Source organism: Struthio camelus, chromosome 1 (genome assembly GCF_040807025.1).
Source record: "Struthio camelus isolate bStrCam1 chromosome 1, bStrCam1.hap1, whole genome shotgun sequence".
NCBI classification, from domain to species: domain Eukaryota; kingdom Metazoa; phylum Chordata; class Aves; order Struthioniformes; family Struthionidae; genus Struthio; species Struthio camelus.
This window is the reverse complement of record NC_090942.1, coordinates 66,706,923-66,724,599: the sequence shown is the minus strand read 5'-3', so window position 1 is coordinate 66,724,599 and position 17,677 is coordinate 66,706,923. Positions and strand designations below refer to the sequence as shown.

The following is a 17,677-nucleotide window of genomic DNA, read 5'->3' as shown; positions in this document are numbered from 1 at the left end:
AATGTAGCTTCTCAAATAATACGTATTACAGAAGCTTTTACCTAAGCAAAGTTGCCTCCTAAACAGGACAAGCCTTGTAGTCAATAGACTTATGTGATCTACTTCTAAAAGTAATTGTATCTACTTTTATTATGACAGATACAGAGGCACTATGGAATAACCTGAGTGTGGTAGTTCTTAACAGTGTGCATCATATTTGGTTGATAAAGTTATAAAAAACTGCAGGAATTTTTATGAGTGTATTGTTCTGTGTTAATGGAAGCTGAGAAAGACATAAACTGGAAAAATGTGATGATACTCGGGGTGGGGGGGAAATGGGGGGAGGAATAATTGCAGAATAATAGTCTATTTTCAGGTACTAAATCACAGTAAGACATCTGCTCTGCCAATGTTGAAATCAGTCATCAAAAAGGCTGCAAAGCTAAGGTGTCTTGTTGGGAGAAGGGTGAGGAGGACACAAGATGTGAAGCAGTGTGTTGCGGCCCAGAGGTAACCTAAAGGAGCTTAGTTCTCGTAAATGCAGGAAATAGCAAATCTTAGGGTGCTAAGCAAGCATAAACTGACTAATTTTAAGGGGTTTGTCCTAAACATTATGTTTTAGGGAACCTGTTTATCTATTCAAGATCTCTCTCAGTGCTCTTGGAAGGAAGTGAAATGCATTGCTGCAGCCTGACCAGACCTGAGATAACTGCAACTGGAACAACAGGATGTAGCATAGAGGAGGCAGAGAGCAGAAGAGCATGGTGCCTCCCTCCACACAGAATCACAGAATCACAGAATTGTTTAGGTTGGAAGGGACCTCTGGAGATCATCTAGTCCAACCTCCCTGCTCAAGCAGGGTCACCTAGAGCACATTGCCCAGGATCACATCCAGACGGCTTTTGAATATCTCCAGCGAAGGAGACTCCACTACCTCTCTGGGCAACCTGTTCCAATGCTCTGTCACCCTCACAGGAAAGAAGTTTTTTCTCAGGTTCAGATGGAACTTCCTGTGGTTCAGTTTCTGCCCATTGCCTCTTGTCCTGTTGCTGGGCACCACGGAGAAGAGGCTGGCCTCATCCTCTTGACACTCCCCCTGCAGATACGTGTACACGTTGATGAGATCCCCTCTCAATCTTCTCTTCTCCAGGCTGAACAGGCCCAGCTCTTGCAGTCTTTCTTCACAGGAGAGATGCTCCAGCCCTCTAATCATCTTGGTAGCCCTCCGCTGGACTCTCTCCAGTAGCGCCATGTCTCTCTTGTACTGGGGAGCCCAGAACTGGACACAGTGCTCCAGGTGAGGCCTCACCAGGGCTGAATAGAGGGGCAGGATCACCTCCCTCGACCTGCTGGCAACACTCTGCCTAATGCACCCCAGGATCCCATTGGCCTTCTTGGCCACAAGGGCACACTGCTGCCTCATGTTTAACTTGTTGTCCACCAGCACTCCCAGGTCCTTCTCTGCAGAGCTACTTTCCAGCAGGTCAACACACAGTCATTGGGGCAGCAGGGTGATAGTTATGAATGGTGAGCTGGGAAGGCCAGTGAGAGCCAGCCTAGTGTCCATGTTACATTTCACTGATCTATTTAATCCTGAAACAACATGTTTGTATTTAAATTAGCACACAATTATTCTTTTTCACATTTCCCTCTTACTGCTGCTTTTCCACATCCCTCACACCTACAGCTGCAGCTTACAGATACTGGTCTAAACCGCAGCAGGACAAGCAAGCTGAGCTTGCTCTGCTTCTCAGGAAATACAGCATTTCATTTGCCATCTCCAAGGACCTCTGGCCTGGGAGTGCCCTGTTCCCAACCTGTAACTCTTAGTGCCAGGTTCTGAGCTGTCAGCCTGGCCGTTCAGCAGTGCAGCCCTGCTCCATACAGGGCTCCGGGGTGTGCTGCCGTCCCCAGGCATGGGGCAATGCACAGGGCAGTCCTTCTCACTTCTCTTGAGGAAGAAGAGCAACAGAAAGGCTTGGTATAGCAGGGTAATAGGCTAGGCCAGGAACCTGCAACCTCTCTGCCAGGCACAGATTAGGCTGACATTTAATAGGTGAGCTCTACTTCTACCTCCTCCAAAAACGCAGAAGGAAAAAAAGAAAGAAAAAGCCCATTTGTCAGCAATTTGTCTTGTAGGTGCTCACTAATACTAAGTTGATACCCCTTCCTTCATAGTACCTCACTAACAATAAAAAAAAAAGACTAAACACCCTAACTTTCCCTGTTGTTAAAACTATTCATTAATAAGCCAGTGCCTTTCCCTTTATATTTGCTCTCTAATGAAGATAAAAGTTCCCTTTTCTTCATTAAAGCATCCGAGGCAGGTCCTTCTTGAGGTGGAAGAGCTGCTTTCCTTTGTTTGAGGAGGATTTTAACCCTTTCTTTCCCTTGTTGATTGAGCCTGTCTGGTCCCACTGACCAGGATCTGGTACGACAGCTCAGGGGCTGAGGCTCTGCCTTGACTTTAGGGTCTTCCTCTCACTTTTTACCACTCTTTTCAGCACTTCAGATGCACTGCTTAGATTACACAAGGATATATAGGCACCTAGTTCCCACTCAAATCAATATGAGTAAAGCTATAAATAATGCAAAGGACCTGGCTAAGTTCTCTGAGGTAGGTGTTTCTGGCTCTCTGTGCCTACAGAGCTTTGGACAATCGAGACCTGATGTTAGGTGTGAATTGCTAACCCGGCTGTAACTTAAACAGTATTGATAAAAAACAGCCCTTAACATTAGGCAAGTGTTGGCTTATTAACTGCTGCAGTTGATTTTGTTATGAACAGAGGCAGGAAGAATTGAAAAGACTTTTAAGAACATTTTCAACAATAGCACTTTTCTCCAAAACCCTAACCCATGAGAAAATAAACAACTATTCCCTCAGGAACTAAGTACGATACCAATAAAAATACTTTTGGTAATATTTTCATAAATAAAGCCACAGATTGAGAACTGCTCATTTATTGCGTGTATGTCAAAGAGCAATGCCTCTGGGAAAAGCCAGATCTATTATGTATGAGCTGGGCTACTCCAGGCATGTGTGCCAAGCCCCGGGCACAGTGCCTGTCCTGTGAAACTGGAAGACAAACAGCATGTGGCCTTTCTCTCACACAGGCAAAAGATCATTACCTTGGCTTGCCCAGCCAAAAGCAAGGGGTGGGCATCATTATTTTAATCTGTTAAAGGCAATAGAAATAGTCCTGAGGGTAGGAAATGGAGCTGTGTCTCTTCAAGCTGAGTGCTTATACTTTCACACTGCTGCTAAGGCAAAGTAGATAGGACAGTTACTGCTTTATAAAGTAACCGACAGGTCAAAAAGTTTCAGCACTCGCTCTTTCAGGCAGAAGATGTATTCATGCTTCTTCCTGAGTGGATTCAGGGCAGATTCAATGGATTCACTCTCTCAGTCAGTTAGGGGGTCATGTTTGCTGTCTTTCTCTAGCCCCATAACCGTGCAGTTATTCCATGCAAAATTAGTCTTTTCAACAGAAAGAAGTGACTAAGTCTACCCAGCAGTAGGTAACGCAACACCTACTAGCCAAGTTACTGTGTCGGAGCTTCTTCACGTAGGTAGCAGATGTTGAGGACACAAGTTTTGGACTTAGGCACCTAGATTCCACTTTATATGTCAGCATCCTTTTGCACACTTGGGCCTTAACAACTTGGGTTCTTCTGCCCATTCAGTAGAGGAATTTTCAAAATTCCCTTTGGTCGTTCTCTGCGTGTTTAGATATCTAGATACCTTTGCAAGTTCAGCCCAAAGTAATGTAAACAGTTTAGATATTCCTTCTCATTTGTCACACAGCTCACGACTATCCCAAGTCGTTGATCCTCTAGGCAGAACATCCAGCACGTTGGCATTACAACTGAAATTGGGGGACTACACTAGTGTAAACATTCATGCAAATTTATATGATCACGACACTTGCTTAGGGCTTTGTTAGGGTGAACAGATATAATGTCATCTCTGTACGAGCAAGATGAATTTTAGCACCATTTGTCTCATTTTTGATGAAAAGAACAGTGAGTTACATCTTTAAGCAATAGGGAAATTATAATCTGTTTCTTGATATATGACTAAAAAAATGCACAGAACAGCTGAAGCCAGGCAGGCCGGAAAGAAGCCCTTGAATGTGACCACATTAGTTTAATTAAAAAGTGGTTAAGTTCATCTGGTATTTACTCTTATAGTCACATGGCCTATTCTTTCATCCCATAGAAATTTGAAATATCCCTGCATCATCTCACTTCTTTAATGATTTTCCAGAAATTCATGAAGTCATACAAGTACTGAAGTCTTGAACAGGCACTGAGATGGTGTAACCATCATGCTGTAAAATTCATGAATAGCATTTAAGGAATGATTAATAGTGTGCTGGAGCCTTTTTGTAGCATTAGATTCCTAGAATCAGAAAAATTACAGTCAGAAGGGACAAGGGGCCTTAGGACATCGTTTAGTCTAACCTCCTGCTCAAAGCAAGGATAGCTTCAAAGTTTGAGCAAGTTGCTGAGGGTCTTGTCTAGTAAAGTTTAAAATTTATCTCCAGGGATGGATACTTCCTCCAGTGGTGCAGCACTTTTGGGGGAAGACCTTTTTCCCTTTGTCTCTTTGGAAGCAGACATGCTTCCCAGCATGCCCTGAAAGCGGATGCAGTCTTCCAGATGTGTCCCCACTGGTGCTGAGAAGGGAATAACCACTTCCCTCCACTTGCTGGCTGTGCTCTTGCAATCCATTTCAGCATGTAGTTGTCCTTCACTGCTGCAGAAATGTACCACTGAACAGTGGTACATGTTCAGTTTGTCATGCACCTGAACTAGCAGGTCCTTTTCTGCAGAGCTGCTCCTTAGCCAGTTAGTCCCCAGCCTGTACCACTGAATGGGGTTATTCCACCTCAGAAGGACAACTTTGCCTTTGCTGAACTTCATGAGCATGCTGTTGGCCCATCCTTCCAGTTTGTTATGTCCCTTGTGGTGATAGCCCTTCCCTCTGACAAATTGATTACTCACCCTCTCTAAACTGGTATCATCTATAAACTTGCTGAGGGTGTTTTACATTCCTTTGTCCAATTCATTGATGAAATACAGTTCAGTCCTAAATGAATGGTATCCCATTTTTTTCATCTTATTGCATGGTACAGAGTTTAATGATGACTAGAGAAATCTGTCAATTTAGACATTTGCTGATAAGGACTACAATCCCATGCTATCATGGGATGACCAGTGGATGCCCATACTGTGTTTTTTTTCCTCAGTCCCACTTCAAAGAAATAGGCTTCAGGGTAGAGAGAGAGTCTTTCTAAGAAAGTTGGGTTACATTTAAAATTTAGTTGAAAGCTCGGAAACTGATCAAGATATCTTGCTTTATTTAAATTGTTGTGGCTAACTCCAGAAGCCCTTCCTTAGGCCAGACTCCCACTGAAGTTAATTCCAGCTTACATATGGGGTTGTTTGCAGCTTTTTGTCAGACTCATCCCTTACCCTAGCTCCTGATCTGGACTGGTTCAGTCAACCTGACTCTTCTCATTAGTTAGCAAGAGGATTTTTATGATACTTCTTCTCTCTTTGCTGAAAATATGGCACCAAAGACACAGCTGAATGCATTTATTCTTATAAGTTAAGCTTACCTGAACCCTCAAGAAGCGTGGGAAGAGGAATGAATGAGGAGCTGTAATGGGAATGGCCTGATTTTAAAGAGCAGTTAACTGCTCTTTAAAATATGTCCCCATTTCTCAGTGTTCTGCAGCATGTGTTTCACAGAATAATCCCTCTAGTAGCTTCTCATTTGCTCCTCCAGTATCTTTCTGTGTTGGCTCTCTTAAAGAGGCTCAGCACTCAATCATATCTGAGGCCCCAGCTGCAGCGACACCAGTTCCTGACCAAATCTCAGCCTCTAACAAAGGCTCTGGAAAAAGGAAAGGGGTGACTCGAGTGCATCCACATTCACTGGGGTAATGAGAGAAGGTGCGGGGTGGGAGAGAGCTCTCCCATTAGTTTTATCCTCTTAGGGTGTTGCAGAGGAATAGTAGCAGCACTGCTATATAGCTTCTTTTTCTTCTGCTCATCCATAGGTGAATATGGCTCAAAGAAGCAGCATGTGGAAGAAATGTGGAGCCAGAGGAAAAATATATTATCAACAGGCAAGAAATTTGGCAGGGATTTTCTCTCTTGATAGGGGAGCATAAAGGAAATATAATAATCTATGGTCTATGAAGAGGTCTGGGATATAGCACAGAATAACAGTAAATAGTACAAAGATTAGGTATGGAAATGTGACATTATAACAGTGCCCATATGACATACATATCTCAGGAAAAAAAAGTACTCCAGCACAGATTTTCAGCACAAATCCTACAAAGCATTCAGTCTTTAGAAATGCACAGGCCCTGAGCTTGCTTTCCTCACAGAGGGAGGTAAGGCCAGTGAAAAATATGATTTATCTAGATAGCAATATCTGGCAAAACCGAAATCTCAAGATAGTCTGGCAGACTCCAGCCAAAGAAAATACAGTGGGCTACTTCTTAAAAATTATGCAGTTTAAAGGCCAGAGGCAGAAAATTGCCTGTGCAATTCATCCCTAACACAGCCTAGCACCAACTAGATCCACGTTCAGAAAACTGAATCCATCATCAGCGCAGAGCAGGGAAAAGCTTTCTTACAAAATGTACTGTGGCTTGTGAAAACTTTTAGGACCTGAAATAAGATCACCTAATTTTCTTTCTGGAAAAATAAAAAAAAAAAAAAAAGGGAAAATAAATGCCAGCAGTTTTGGCATTCTGATCTAAAACCTCTAGGTTTTGGGGACTGGTTTTCAGCTGCACTACAGCTTCTTTCCTTTACCTGCTGGTGGTCTCCCTAGGCTCATTCTGGCTTAAGGTGATGAGTAACAAACCTTTACTGAAAGTCTGGGACCTTAATTGGCTCCACCTGCAGTGTGAGCGCAGGCTAGGAGAAGCCAACATATCCTCCCTCCTCCACCTCATTGCATGGCTGTGCATGGAAGGAAAGAGGTAGTGAGGAACATGGAACATCCCATGTGAAGCAGCACGTAATTTTTTTTTTATTTTTATTTTAAAGCAACCGGGTGCACAAGTGGAGCTTGTCACTGCGGACAGCCGAAGGGAGATTTCCTAGAGAGGCAGGGCAGAGAGACGAGATGAGCTGCCTTTGAAGGGAGCCTTCAGAAATCACACAGCTGGGAGTTTCCTGAGGAAAGGCTCCTGAGGAAATTAAGCACTAAGCCCAGCTGAAAGTCAGGGTAGGCAAATATCCATGGAGTTATATTTCAGTTCCCTTTGGGAAGGCCAGACTAGATTGAAAATACAAAGAAAAATCATTGAAATAATTTCATACGTGGACCTGTTAACAACATAAGCTACACTTCAGATTTTTGAAAGAAGTGATTCTGTTATGTGAAGCAGCCTTCTAGCTAGATGTGAGAATAAAACTCTATCCCGAGCTCTGGGAGATTCACAAACTGGAACCAATTTTGTGGCTTGGAGCTGTCTCAAGTTGACTAGCTTGGACTGGGAAAGGGGCCAGCAGAATGTCCATTGCCAGGAGAAAGAAAAAGGAACAAGAGGTACGTGGTGTAGCCAGTGCACATCGCCTACTGGCCCATGACAGCTTATGATAACAGGAGGGATGGGTTCCCATTGTGTAAATATCCTCCTTCCTCCAATAGCTTTCTGTCTGCTCCCCAGCAATGCCAGTGCTCATCAGTGAGGAGCTGTAATGTCAGCGAGTGATGACAAGGTCCCAGTGTAGTTGGAGCCTACAGGAAGAAAAAATAATTCTTAATCAAAGCTTAAATATGAGTTATATTTTTAGAAAGGTCAAAACCAACAGGGAGGAATTTGTAGTAATTATACAAGAATGTTATTGCAATTTTTTAAGACACTAGTTAGGCTGTGCATAAAAAAAAAACCCAGGATACAATGAAATATCTATGCTGAACTGACAAAGAGGCCATTCAACAGTGGGAATATGAAGTTGCTACTGGCCAAATTAGGCCCTTATTCAAATACATACAATCTTCTTTCCTTCACTGGAGTTGATGCTGTCATCAAAGGAAGCCCCAAGGAATTAAACAAAATGCCTGAGCCTTCTCAAGCAAAGCTCACCAATGGTATGATGTGATCAGCATATGTTTATTTAATGCATCTTTTTTGTGCAAAAAAAGCCTCATGCAACATGGTGATTTTGGTTCTTTGCTATTTCTCTCTCTACTCAGTAGCAGTGTCAAATCCTACCTTTGTGGCTCCATTTGCTGCATTCTCTTGCCAATAATTTTGATGTTGCTAGAAGCTGACATTTTCCTACACCAGCAAATACAAGAGCCTTGCCAGCTGCCCTGAGTACAAAGGCTGCAACTGTGTGTCAACTTGTTGCCAGCCCTGGTCCAGCTTTCCCTGCCTGCCAGCCAGTGGGTAAGCCTCCATGGCCCAAGGCAGACCACTGGACAAATTGGACAAATATTTTGACTGAATTGAGGGGACAGTGTCATATCGAGCATTCCTCGCTCTTCCTTGCGATCCCGTGCACAGGAGATGCTGTTGTTACTCTACAAAAAATATTTGCTAAGCTATCTCTGTGTGAGTCAGCCTGGAGACAGTATAACTGTGTCTACTTTGAGCTCTGCCCATGCTGACTCTCTCCGTTGAGTGGCTGCAACAGCAAATACATGCTAATACCTACATGAACAAACAATTTGACACAATCAGGGCAGATCAATAGGCTGAAGAATATGTTGTTGGGGGCCATCTGTCTATCCTACATGCAGTTTAACTTGGGATTAGATGTAGTCTGGTCTCCTGGACCAAACGTCCCTACTATGTGGTGGATTGAAATTCTCAGAAGGACCAGCGCTCTGTTTGTGTCCTTATGTCCCTTTGTGGCCTCCAGAGTGGTGTATCAGGTGCACTGAATGCATATTGTGAATCAGAGGTAGGATCCAAACTGCACTACTGCTCCAAACCAAAACTGTGTTATTGGCATGGCCACAGTGAAGTCCTGAGTCAACCTGCCTAACTTCAGGCATTTAACTGGAGTCTCTAACTAGCTTTAGTCTATCAGGAGAGCTAAGCAACTTCAAAAGTAGTTTGGAGTACCTGAGAACTGAAGAGCTCTCTGGAGCCCATCTCTCTCTGTGTTGACTTCCAGGGAACAGAGAGCAATTAAGCTCCATACTCTAGCACCTGGGCTTAAAGTTCAGTGGTGTGAATCGAGGCCTGCTCCCTAGATCTGATATCATTCAAAATAGATTCTGCCAAACACTTCAGACATATCACATGAAATCACTCTTTCTTTTAATGCTGGCCATTCTCCTTATTTTGTAGATAACATACTTAACGCAAAAATAACAAACCAAACCTAAAATTCTGTCTTTGACACCTTTAGTATTTCTGTGTCTGAAGGGAGAGTTAATAAAAAAGGAAGATGTCTTCAAACTTTCCAAACTGCAAAAAAAAAAAAAAAAAGATTTTTTATGGTGACTTCTTTTGTTGGTTATTAAGACTTCCGACAATCTTTTTTGTTTTTTGTAATATCCTTTTTCATTCCACTGCCTACCATCGTCAGTCATTTTTCAATTTAAAGCATATGTGCCCCAAATAGCATTTTATGGCTATACTTTTTGTTCTAACCTGTGCTTTCCTTTTCATATTTAAGTCAGCAGAATTGTTTTTCATATTTTGTGCTACTTAAAGGGCTGTGGGAAAGTAGGTCTGCTAAAGAGATACATCTGATACTTCTTCCCGTCAAAGGGTGGTCTGCAGAGTTACTGAGGCAGTTTCGAGCAGTGAGGCTAACACAGGTAGCTTTGATCTAGCTCCATGACAGCAGGGCCCTGGATGGACTCTGCCAGAGATGAAAGTGGTACCCCAGCAGCATGGGAGATGTAAGACGCATGGGAGAGATAAGAGAAAAGGATAGCCCTTTTCCCCCATGAATTTCTACTACCTATTCCCATCTTTGCTAGAGAAAGACCCTTCCCTGCCTCTGTTCTCTGCCCTTATGCCCTCTCCCCACACAAGCACATTGCTCTTTTCTTCTCTGCCTCATGATGCTTCTAGCAGCAGGACTCTTGAGCAACTGCAGTCCAGTAACACTGACGTTCAAATGTCTGCTTAAAAAGCCTCACTTTTTCAAATTATATAAATAACTCGAGCATTAGCTGTGGAGGATTTGATCTCTGACCAAGACGTTTCTTGTTATTGTCCAGTTTTTGTTTTGTACTACTAGTATCACTGGATTCTTTTGGATATGAAGTCTTCACTGGTTTGCCAAAAATCACAGAGGCTGAGGCCCTGGTGATACAAGTTTTGTTCTGCAAGTATTTCTGAGTTTCTCCTTTTCCTTTAAGTTTCATTTCTATCCGTTTTGATCAGCTTGGATATTCTTTACTTAACAAAATCACACCTTAGGATGGTTTGAGTTGGTGGGTTACGCTAGTTTATTTTTTCAGGTGAGAGATAGCCTGCTGTAGAATCCCACAGCTGACTGGGAGAAATCTGGCACTCTGGAGTTTTTCAGTAGTAAATCTCATGATTCAGTGTATCTTCTCAGACTGAGAACTAGAAAGACTACATAAGCCTTTGGATGAGAAAGTTGAATATGCCTGTTGAAGGTTTTGGTCCTTCAGTGTTAAGGCTGGGGACTTTCTCTTTGGATAGTGGCCTCCTGAATATTCCCTCAAACATTTATACATGGAAGCTCCTGCCCTTCATTTCGCACAATGTACAACAGAATAAGCAGGGAAGGTAGGGAAAATGACTGATGAAAACAAGTTTGCGCGTAACATGTCAACCTGGAGGAAACTCCTTAAGCAATGTATATATGAAGGAGTGGTTTGATATTTTCTGTGTTTTCCCACAAGATGGCACACTTTTCTTATGATAACTGTACAGTGCAGGCTAAAAAACATACAGTAATGCCGTTTTACAATAATACAGCAGATTAACTTGCTTTATAGCAGTTCATTGCTTAATTTAGTTTATAATTAATTGATTTATGCTAGCTAATTGCCTCAGAGAAACCTACTCTCTCTCCTCACTTCCTATTCTCTTCCCATCACTTCCTTTCCCAGCCTTCACAGGACCATCCCAACGTAGCCTTCCCATTGGCTTCAACTTCATTGGGTGATGCTTGAAGAACGCCTTATAGGAGCTGAGCTCTTTAATTTGTTGACCACTTCGTCTTGTCGGTAAAGCACAAATCATTTCTGCTGTCCAGTGAGACCCTGCTGTCCATGCTGAGCTCAGGAAGAAAAGCAGAGACAAGGTAGTTTCTCATCAAAATATGTCTGGAAAATTCTGAGTCTGTTTCTGTTTTTTTGTTTTGTTTTGTTTTGGTGCAAAACAGGTCACCAGTTATCCCTTATTCCTATCTGCGAGAATGTATTTGACATAGTCCAGGCTTACTGACAAACTAGTTACAATCTATCCAGGAAGGGTCTGTCATTCAATGCTTTTACCAATGATCCTTACACAGTTTTCTTGACAAGATTTTTTTTTTTTTTAAATATGGTCTATGTTAAACATAAATAGATTTGGAAAGTCCTTTAGTTTCTGTTATGAAGTATCTATCATAATTGTTTCTTTCTAGCTTCATACTCTCTGAACTGTCCCCCAAACAAACCTTGTGAGGTATGGTCATGAGTAAACTTTCTAGATGCTGTGCGTGAATGTACCAAACCTTCAATTAGTTTTCCTTGGTAGTGGCACAAATTCAATTTACAATGTTTTGTCTAACTCTAGCCTATTCTGTTTGTCGGCACTATGACATTGCCAAATTTTTCAAATGATGTTTACATATGATCTTCAAAGACGGAGGGAAAATCCTAATATAATGTGGAACTGATACTTTGGAGAAGTTAGTGGAATGGTGAAACTTGTTTTGTAATCTCTGTGATTCTATTAGTTTCAGTCATGAGAATTATACATGGTATGAAGCACTGAACACCTTCTTCCAGTGCCATATGATATTACTGCCATTGTATAACAAATAATCGTAGTATGGAAATTTTTGACATACAGCTGGGAGTCATCTTTTTTAGAAAAAGGAATCAGCGTCCTACAGTGCCCCAACTACTTCATAGGTTTACAGTCAAGTCTCTGCTCCATCCCAGGCTCTCTCTATGACCTGGGACTAACTGCTAGGTGCCTTATTTCTCCACCTATGAAATCAGTTTTTAAAGCTGTGGTACTGCTTTCACCTTTCTTTTGGTGCTGGAGCTCCTAGGAGCTCAGGTGCTGGTCAGTATTCAGCTCTGAGCTTCACAGCAGGGAGCCTGGAGCCTAGGGATTCCCAGGGAACTCACGTTAAAGCTTTCAGAAATTTCAGGCTTACTACTGTGAAAATAACACTTTTTTTAAGCTAGGGGAGAAATGAAAATGGAAAGAGACTCTAATAGATGCTAGACCTTAGAGCCACAGAGCCTGGAAATCTCAGCTCCCATGTACCGGTGCTCAGGATCCTGGGCAACTTAGATGTCCTGGAGTTGTGGCCAGGTGAGGGACTTCACAGCCTGAAATCCCTGGTTCAGCTTAGTTTTAAAAATTTCAAAAATAAACTTTGTGCTATTGACATGCCTATGGAAGCTTTTGGAAACTACTTTTTCTCCTTCTGGAATGACAGAAAAATAATCTGAATGTCTTATGGGATAATAAGTCTTTGATGCTGTTACAGACATGTTAGGAACCAAAGCCAGGCGCTTTTAGTACTCTTGTTACAGAAAATACAAAACGCTGCAGCTGTGTCACTATTAGAGAGCTGTCACATGGCCTTCATCTCTTTCTTTATGTAAACACACTTTATTCCATTTTTTTACTCCCTTACTCCAAAGAATGACTTACATTTTCCTAATAAAAAGAGGCAATTTTATTTAGCAAGAACTATCTTTCTTAGATCTCAAAGTCTACCTTAAGTCATAAAAAGAATCTTAAGATATCGGGAGGAGGAGGGCAGGTTTGGTCACTTTCTTTAGTATTTTTATGTAATGGAATGGCCATCCAGCCAACCAGTAACCTCAACCTTTTCTTCCTGCATAGCTCAGTCTCTGTATGTTGTAATTAAACATAATTTAAGGTGTGCCTCTACTGTACATGCTCTATGTACACTCAGTAGAAATGTCTGTATTTAATATGCAGCAAATAGTACTACTGTTTCATCCTGTTGTACAGAGAAAATAAACACAGAACTCACTGCTACCAGTTTAATAGAAATCTTCATATTAAATAAACTGCTAGCCTATCTTATTAACTAAGCCGAAATATTTTCTAACATATACTTGCACCATCATAAACATATTAATACATCTGTGCAATTGCTATGTAGGACTGTAGTAACCAAATCAGGTGGAAGGAGAGAGAGAAAGAGGGAATTACAGAGTAGAAGGAAATGCTTCAGCATGAGTGCATTGGTGCATTGAATCAACATGATTAGTAGCTGGAGAAGGAGAAGGAGCTGGGAGAAACAGTCAGCTAATCATCTGCAAGTCCTTTTTCTCCCTCAGAACTGACAGCACAAGCTGAAAAGCAGGCTCTCCATCAGTACAATTTGTAGCACTGTTTTTCTTTTCTCTTGCACACCATGAACTTGTCATCTCTACCTTAAAGTTTGCTGTGGATGCCATTTGGAACAAAATACATGCTGAACTTCTGCAACAAGCTTTTCCTTGGGGAGACGGCACTGTTAGACACTGAGATCTGCTCCTTTCTGGGTGAGAATATCTTCTTCCTTTGCATCTGTCATGCCAGTGGACCCTGTCTCCCAGATAGAAAGGCAATAGAGTATAATTCATTATTCAGAAATATGTTCTACCTGAACACCTAAAATTCTGTTATGTCTGAATTCAAACGATTTATTTCCATGTTCCATCATAGGCTAAGCTCTTTTATCTGACTCTGTATTTCCCCTACCTAGTACACTGTAGCTTCATCTCAGAGCAAATGGCTGGCCAGTGATCCGCAGCATTGGCAGAGGTATGTTCGTCGCTTGAACTGACTTCAAATAAAAGGTTTCAGCTGTGTTCAGTAAAGCAAATGTTCTAATTTGGGAACATCAGAACAATTCATTTCAATCAAAAGTGTTAAAACAAAACATTTCAAATTTCCAAAATATTATTTCAAAAGTGATAAAATATCAGCAATTCCTCTGGGATGGAAAGTCTAATTCATAATCTATTCTACCTATGGGCAAAGGGAATCGGTATGTGACGGAGATCGAAAAAGACCTTCTGAACAAAATTAAAGGAAGGAATACTAAAGATCCCTCCTCCTCCAGTAGTCCCTCCCCCACTACTGAGGGTGAAATACAGAGGAGAGTACCAAAGCTGCCAACTGATTGTGCATAAAGGCACATGAAAAGATGATGTCAGGAGTCCAGGTTTTAATAGTCTCTGGCACTTATGCAGACACGAGCCCTCATACAGACCTCTCAGTATTCCTTTTGAGGACAGTGATAAGTGCTGAGCAGGGTAAGAGATGCACACCTCCCTGCTTCACCTTCACAAGTCTGCCACCAGGCAGAAGACAATCGCACGGGGAAGCGTTGGCTTTATTGATTGCTCCGCAGAACATCTAATGCTTGATCTTGCTAAGGAGTCAGTCATCTTCTGACATGCTGCTTGTATTTGCTTAGGGTTTTATAGATTCTCCTGTTGGTGTTTTTCTCTTCAATCTTTGAGTGACCAGAACTGACCCAACAATTCCACTTCTATCTTTGTTCCTGCTTTTCTTTCCTCACAAGGCTTTGGCTTATGCACTCACTCATAGACCAATTGCACCTTTTTTTAGGGGGGAGAACTGAGCCAAGTTCACAGTCAGGGGAGCCTCACTACACTGCGGCCTGTGTCTCTCCATTGAAGGGAGAACCACAGCCCCTAAAGCAGTGCTGTGGATTGGCTGATGCCCAATCTGTTAAACACTCGCAGCTTGCAGCCTCTGGAGCATGCTGGCTATGTGCACACTGCCTCGGCCTTGGCCTGCTGTGTTCACTGATGCCCCTATTGGCCTTGTGTGCATATAAGCTTTCAGTTCAGTGCCGCAGAAGATGAGAGAGTGGTGCCACAGCCACCAACTGGTTGTCTTCATAGCATACTGAAACCACTTGTGAATCTTGACATATGGTATGGCGCATGTGGGAGTACACATCATCCAAGAGGGTGCTGAAAGAGGGAACCAAGCTTCACCTGAACTGTGTCCAATCTCTTTTTGCCTGGAGGGGACATGGAGCAAATGGCCCTGCCGGCAGCCCCCTAGCTTTCTTCTGGAGGAAACAAGTTAGCTCAATCCAGCTGTGAACCAGGGAGGGAACAAGCCTGTGTTCAGTATGAATGATCATAGAACAAGGATCCTTGGATGAAACAGTGTGCATATACCCCTGGAAACTTTTGTTCAGAGCCAGGTATTTAAACCAGACCTCCTGAGGTCAGAGCCCTCAGACTACTTCCTCCCTTTCCCAGTCTTCACTGAGAAGATGGAGAGAGGGGTGGACAAGAAAAGGTCCCTTTAAAATTTCCCATGTAAGTTGATTTGGTGACCACCTCATCTTTCCTCGCTTACCTGGACAGGCCTCCATCTCATGGCAGAAAATGGTATCTATTTGTTTATTTGTTTGTTTTTTAAAAAAGGACATTCATAATATGTTATTGACTCTGTTGTACATATCATTTCAAGCAAACTCTCATCCTTCCCCTACCCCTTCTGTTCTATCCTCTTTCCAGCCCAATAAGAGACAGGCATATCAATAGGCACACATTGTAGAAAAAGAGTGTGTGAAGCTATGGCCACTCCCTTTTTCTCTGAGTAATGAAGTGGAAATAAGTGGTGGGATAAAACTGCTAATACAGGCATCAGTGAGCCAGTTTATGACCTCCTGCTTTGCATCTGTGGCAAGGTGATATGGCTCAGTAGTTACCTTCCTGCTATTAAAGGATTTTTCCCAGCAAACTCTGGAGCAGAAAGATGGCTGTGGAGAGGATGAACTCTGATTTTAACTAGCCTTCAAAGTATCTGAATTTGAGAGAGGGTTTTTTTTTCAGTCTTCTTAATCTTTTCTTCTTGCTCTTCTTCATTCTAATCACTTGGGATGTAAATTGTATTCCAGTTACAGAGAGATAAAAGAATGTGTGCGATTGATTGTAATACTGTGCCTCCTATCCCGCAAACACAAGCAGAGAGTTTCCTCCTGAGCAAGGTTATTATTTTCAAGATGGGGAATGATGGGGGAAGACTTCATTTTCTTGCGTGCAGGGACCTGTCAGGCCCATTGAAGGCCCCTGTGCTCCTGTTACCCCTGACTCCAACTGTGCGCACGCTGCTAGTCCCTGCCATTTAGCCATGCTGTGCAGCACTCCCCTTTCCTGATTTTTCTCCTCTACTTGCCAAGGCCCAAGTGAAGAGGCATAGAGTAGGACACAGATGACACTAAAGGAGAGCCAGCAGTGAAATTGCCTTTCACAGAAAGCAGTACAGGCTACTTTAAAGATGTAGCTTTTCCCTAGTGCCTTTTCTCTGGTTATCAGGCTGTGAACGCCCAGCCGTTCTCAGTAGGCTCAAGAGGCAGCTCCTCATCTCTTTCTGAGGGGCCACCTCCCTATACAGGGCTGAGTCCCACCAGGGCCTGGGAAAGTGGTGCTGAGCTAGTGGCTCACATGACAACATCCCTGACATCAGCTTTAGGGAGAAATGATGGGCTGCATCAGCCACTCAGCTCAAGAGGAGAAGCACAGGCATGAGGGTGAGAAGGAGTCATGGTCAACCTTTGCTCCCAGGGCTGGCAAACAGGCACAGGGTTGCAGGATTCTCTCCGACATACTGGACAGGAGGGGGCTCAGATCTTTGTGCTGGCTACTGAATCTATGAAATCGGACCTTGTAATTTCCTTGCAATAGGAAGGAAAGAACCTCCAGATCAGCTGGCTGTTTTTAATAATATACACAATATAAGAAAGAAAACTCTTTGCAATAGAATTTTAAATATAAGATGTTTAAACACAAAAGAAGTGAGTGGCTCCTTGGCCTCAGGTCAGTGTGCAGAGAAGAGAGCCAGGTCCCTACTGAGATCCAGCTGTGACCTAGGGCCTCAGATCTCTGAAAGGCCTTTAACGAGGCAACTAGACTCTGCCAAGCCGAGGAAATAAGGCAATCTCAAGTGAAGCTTATGGAGCATGAATGATGTGCTGGCATTGCCAGCATGGTAGAGCTTCCAAAGTAGTAGAGGAAATACTAACTTCCAGGGTAGAAAGGAGTATGACATCTGATTTTAGAAAGCACAAAACAACACCCAATGTGGTAACTGGATTAATGTCCTCCTTTTACAACTGGGGAATACCTCACTGGATGACCTCACATTGCCTGAGTTTTTAAGTATATACAAGCACCATTCACTCACACAAATTACTTGTAGGTACATTTGGGCAACACTATAGCAAAAGATAAATGGATGTACTGGGTGGGTGGCCACTTGCCAGCATGGGAACTCCAGTCCCAGGGAACAGCACCAGATCCGCACTGTCATAGCAGCACCTCAGAGGCAACTGAATGTTATTACAGCCCTAAAACATTGATGCGTGTTTAGAGTACTATGTTACATCACCGATGATTGTTAATTATTATTAATGCAATGTTTATCTAGAAGGTAGACATGTTCATATGTACTTTCAAAAGATTTTTGCAAGTCATTTGCGCTGAGTTGAGTTG

General features: G+C 42.7%; 1 long non-coding RNA gene across 1 annotated transcript; it reads right to left on the bottom strand.

Annotated features, from left to right (window-relative positions):
- Positions 1-1,348: 1,348 nt before the first annotated feature.
- LOC138067476 (uncharacterized) lies at positions 1,349-17,542 on the bottom strand. Its single transcript, XR_011141477.1, has 3 exons — positions 13,896-17,542; positions 13,586-13,739; positions 1,349-7,750 (listed from the first exon to the last, which is right to left on the bottom strand). It is a non-coding gene; the product is annotated as an uncharacterized lncRNA (long non-coding RNA).
- Positions 17,543-17,677: the final 135 nt, after the last annotated feature.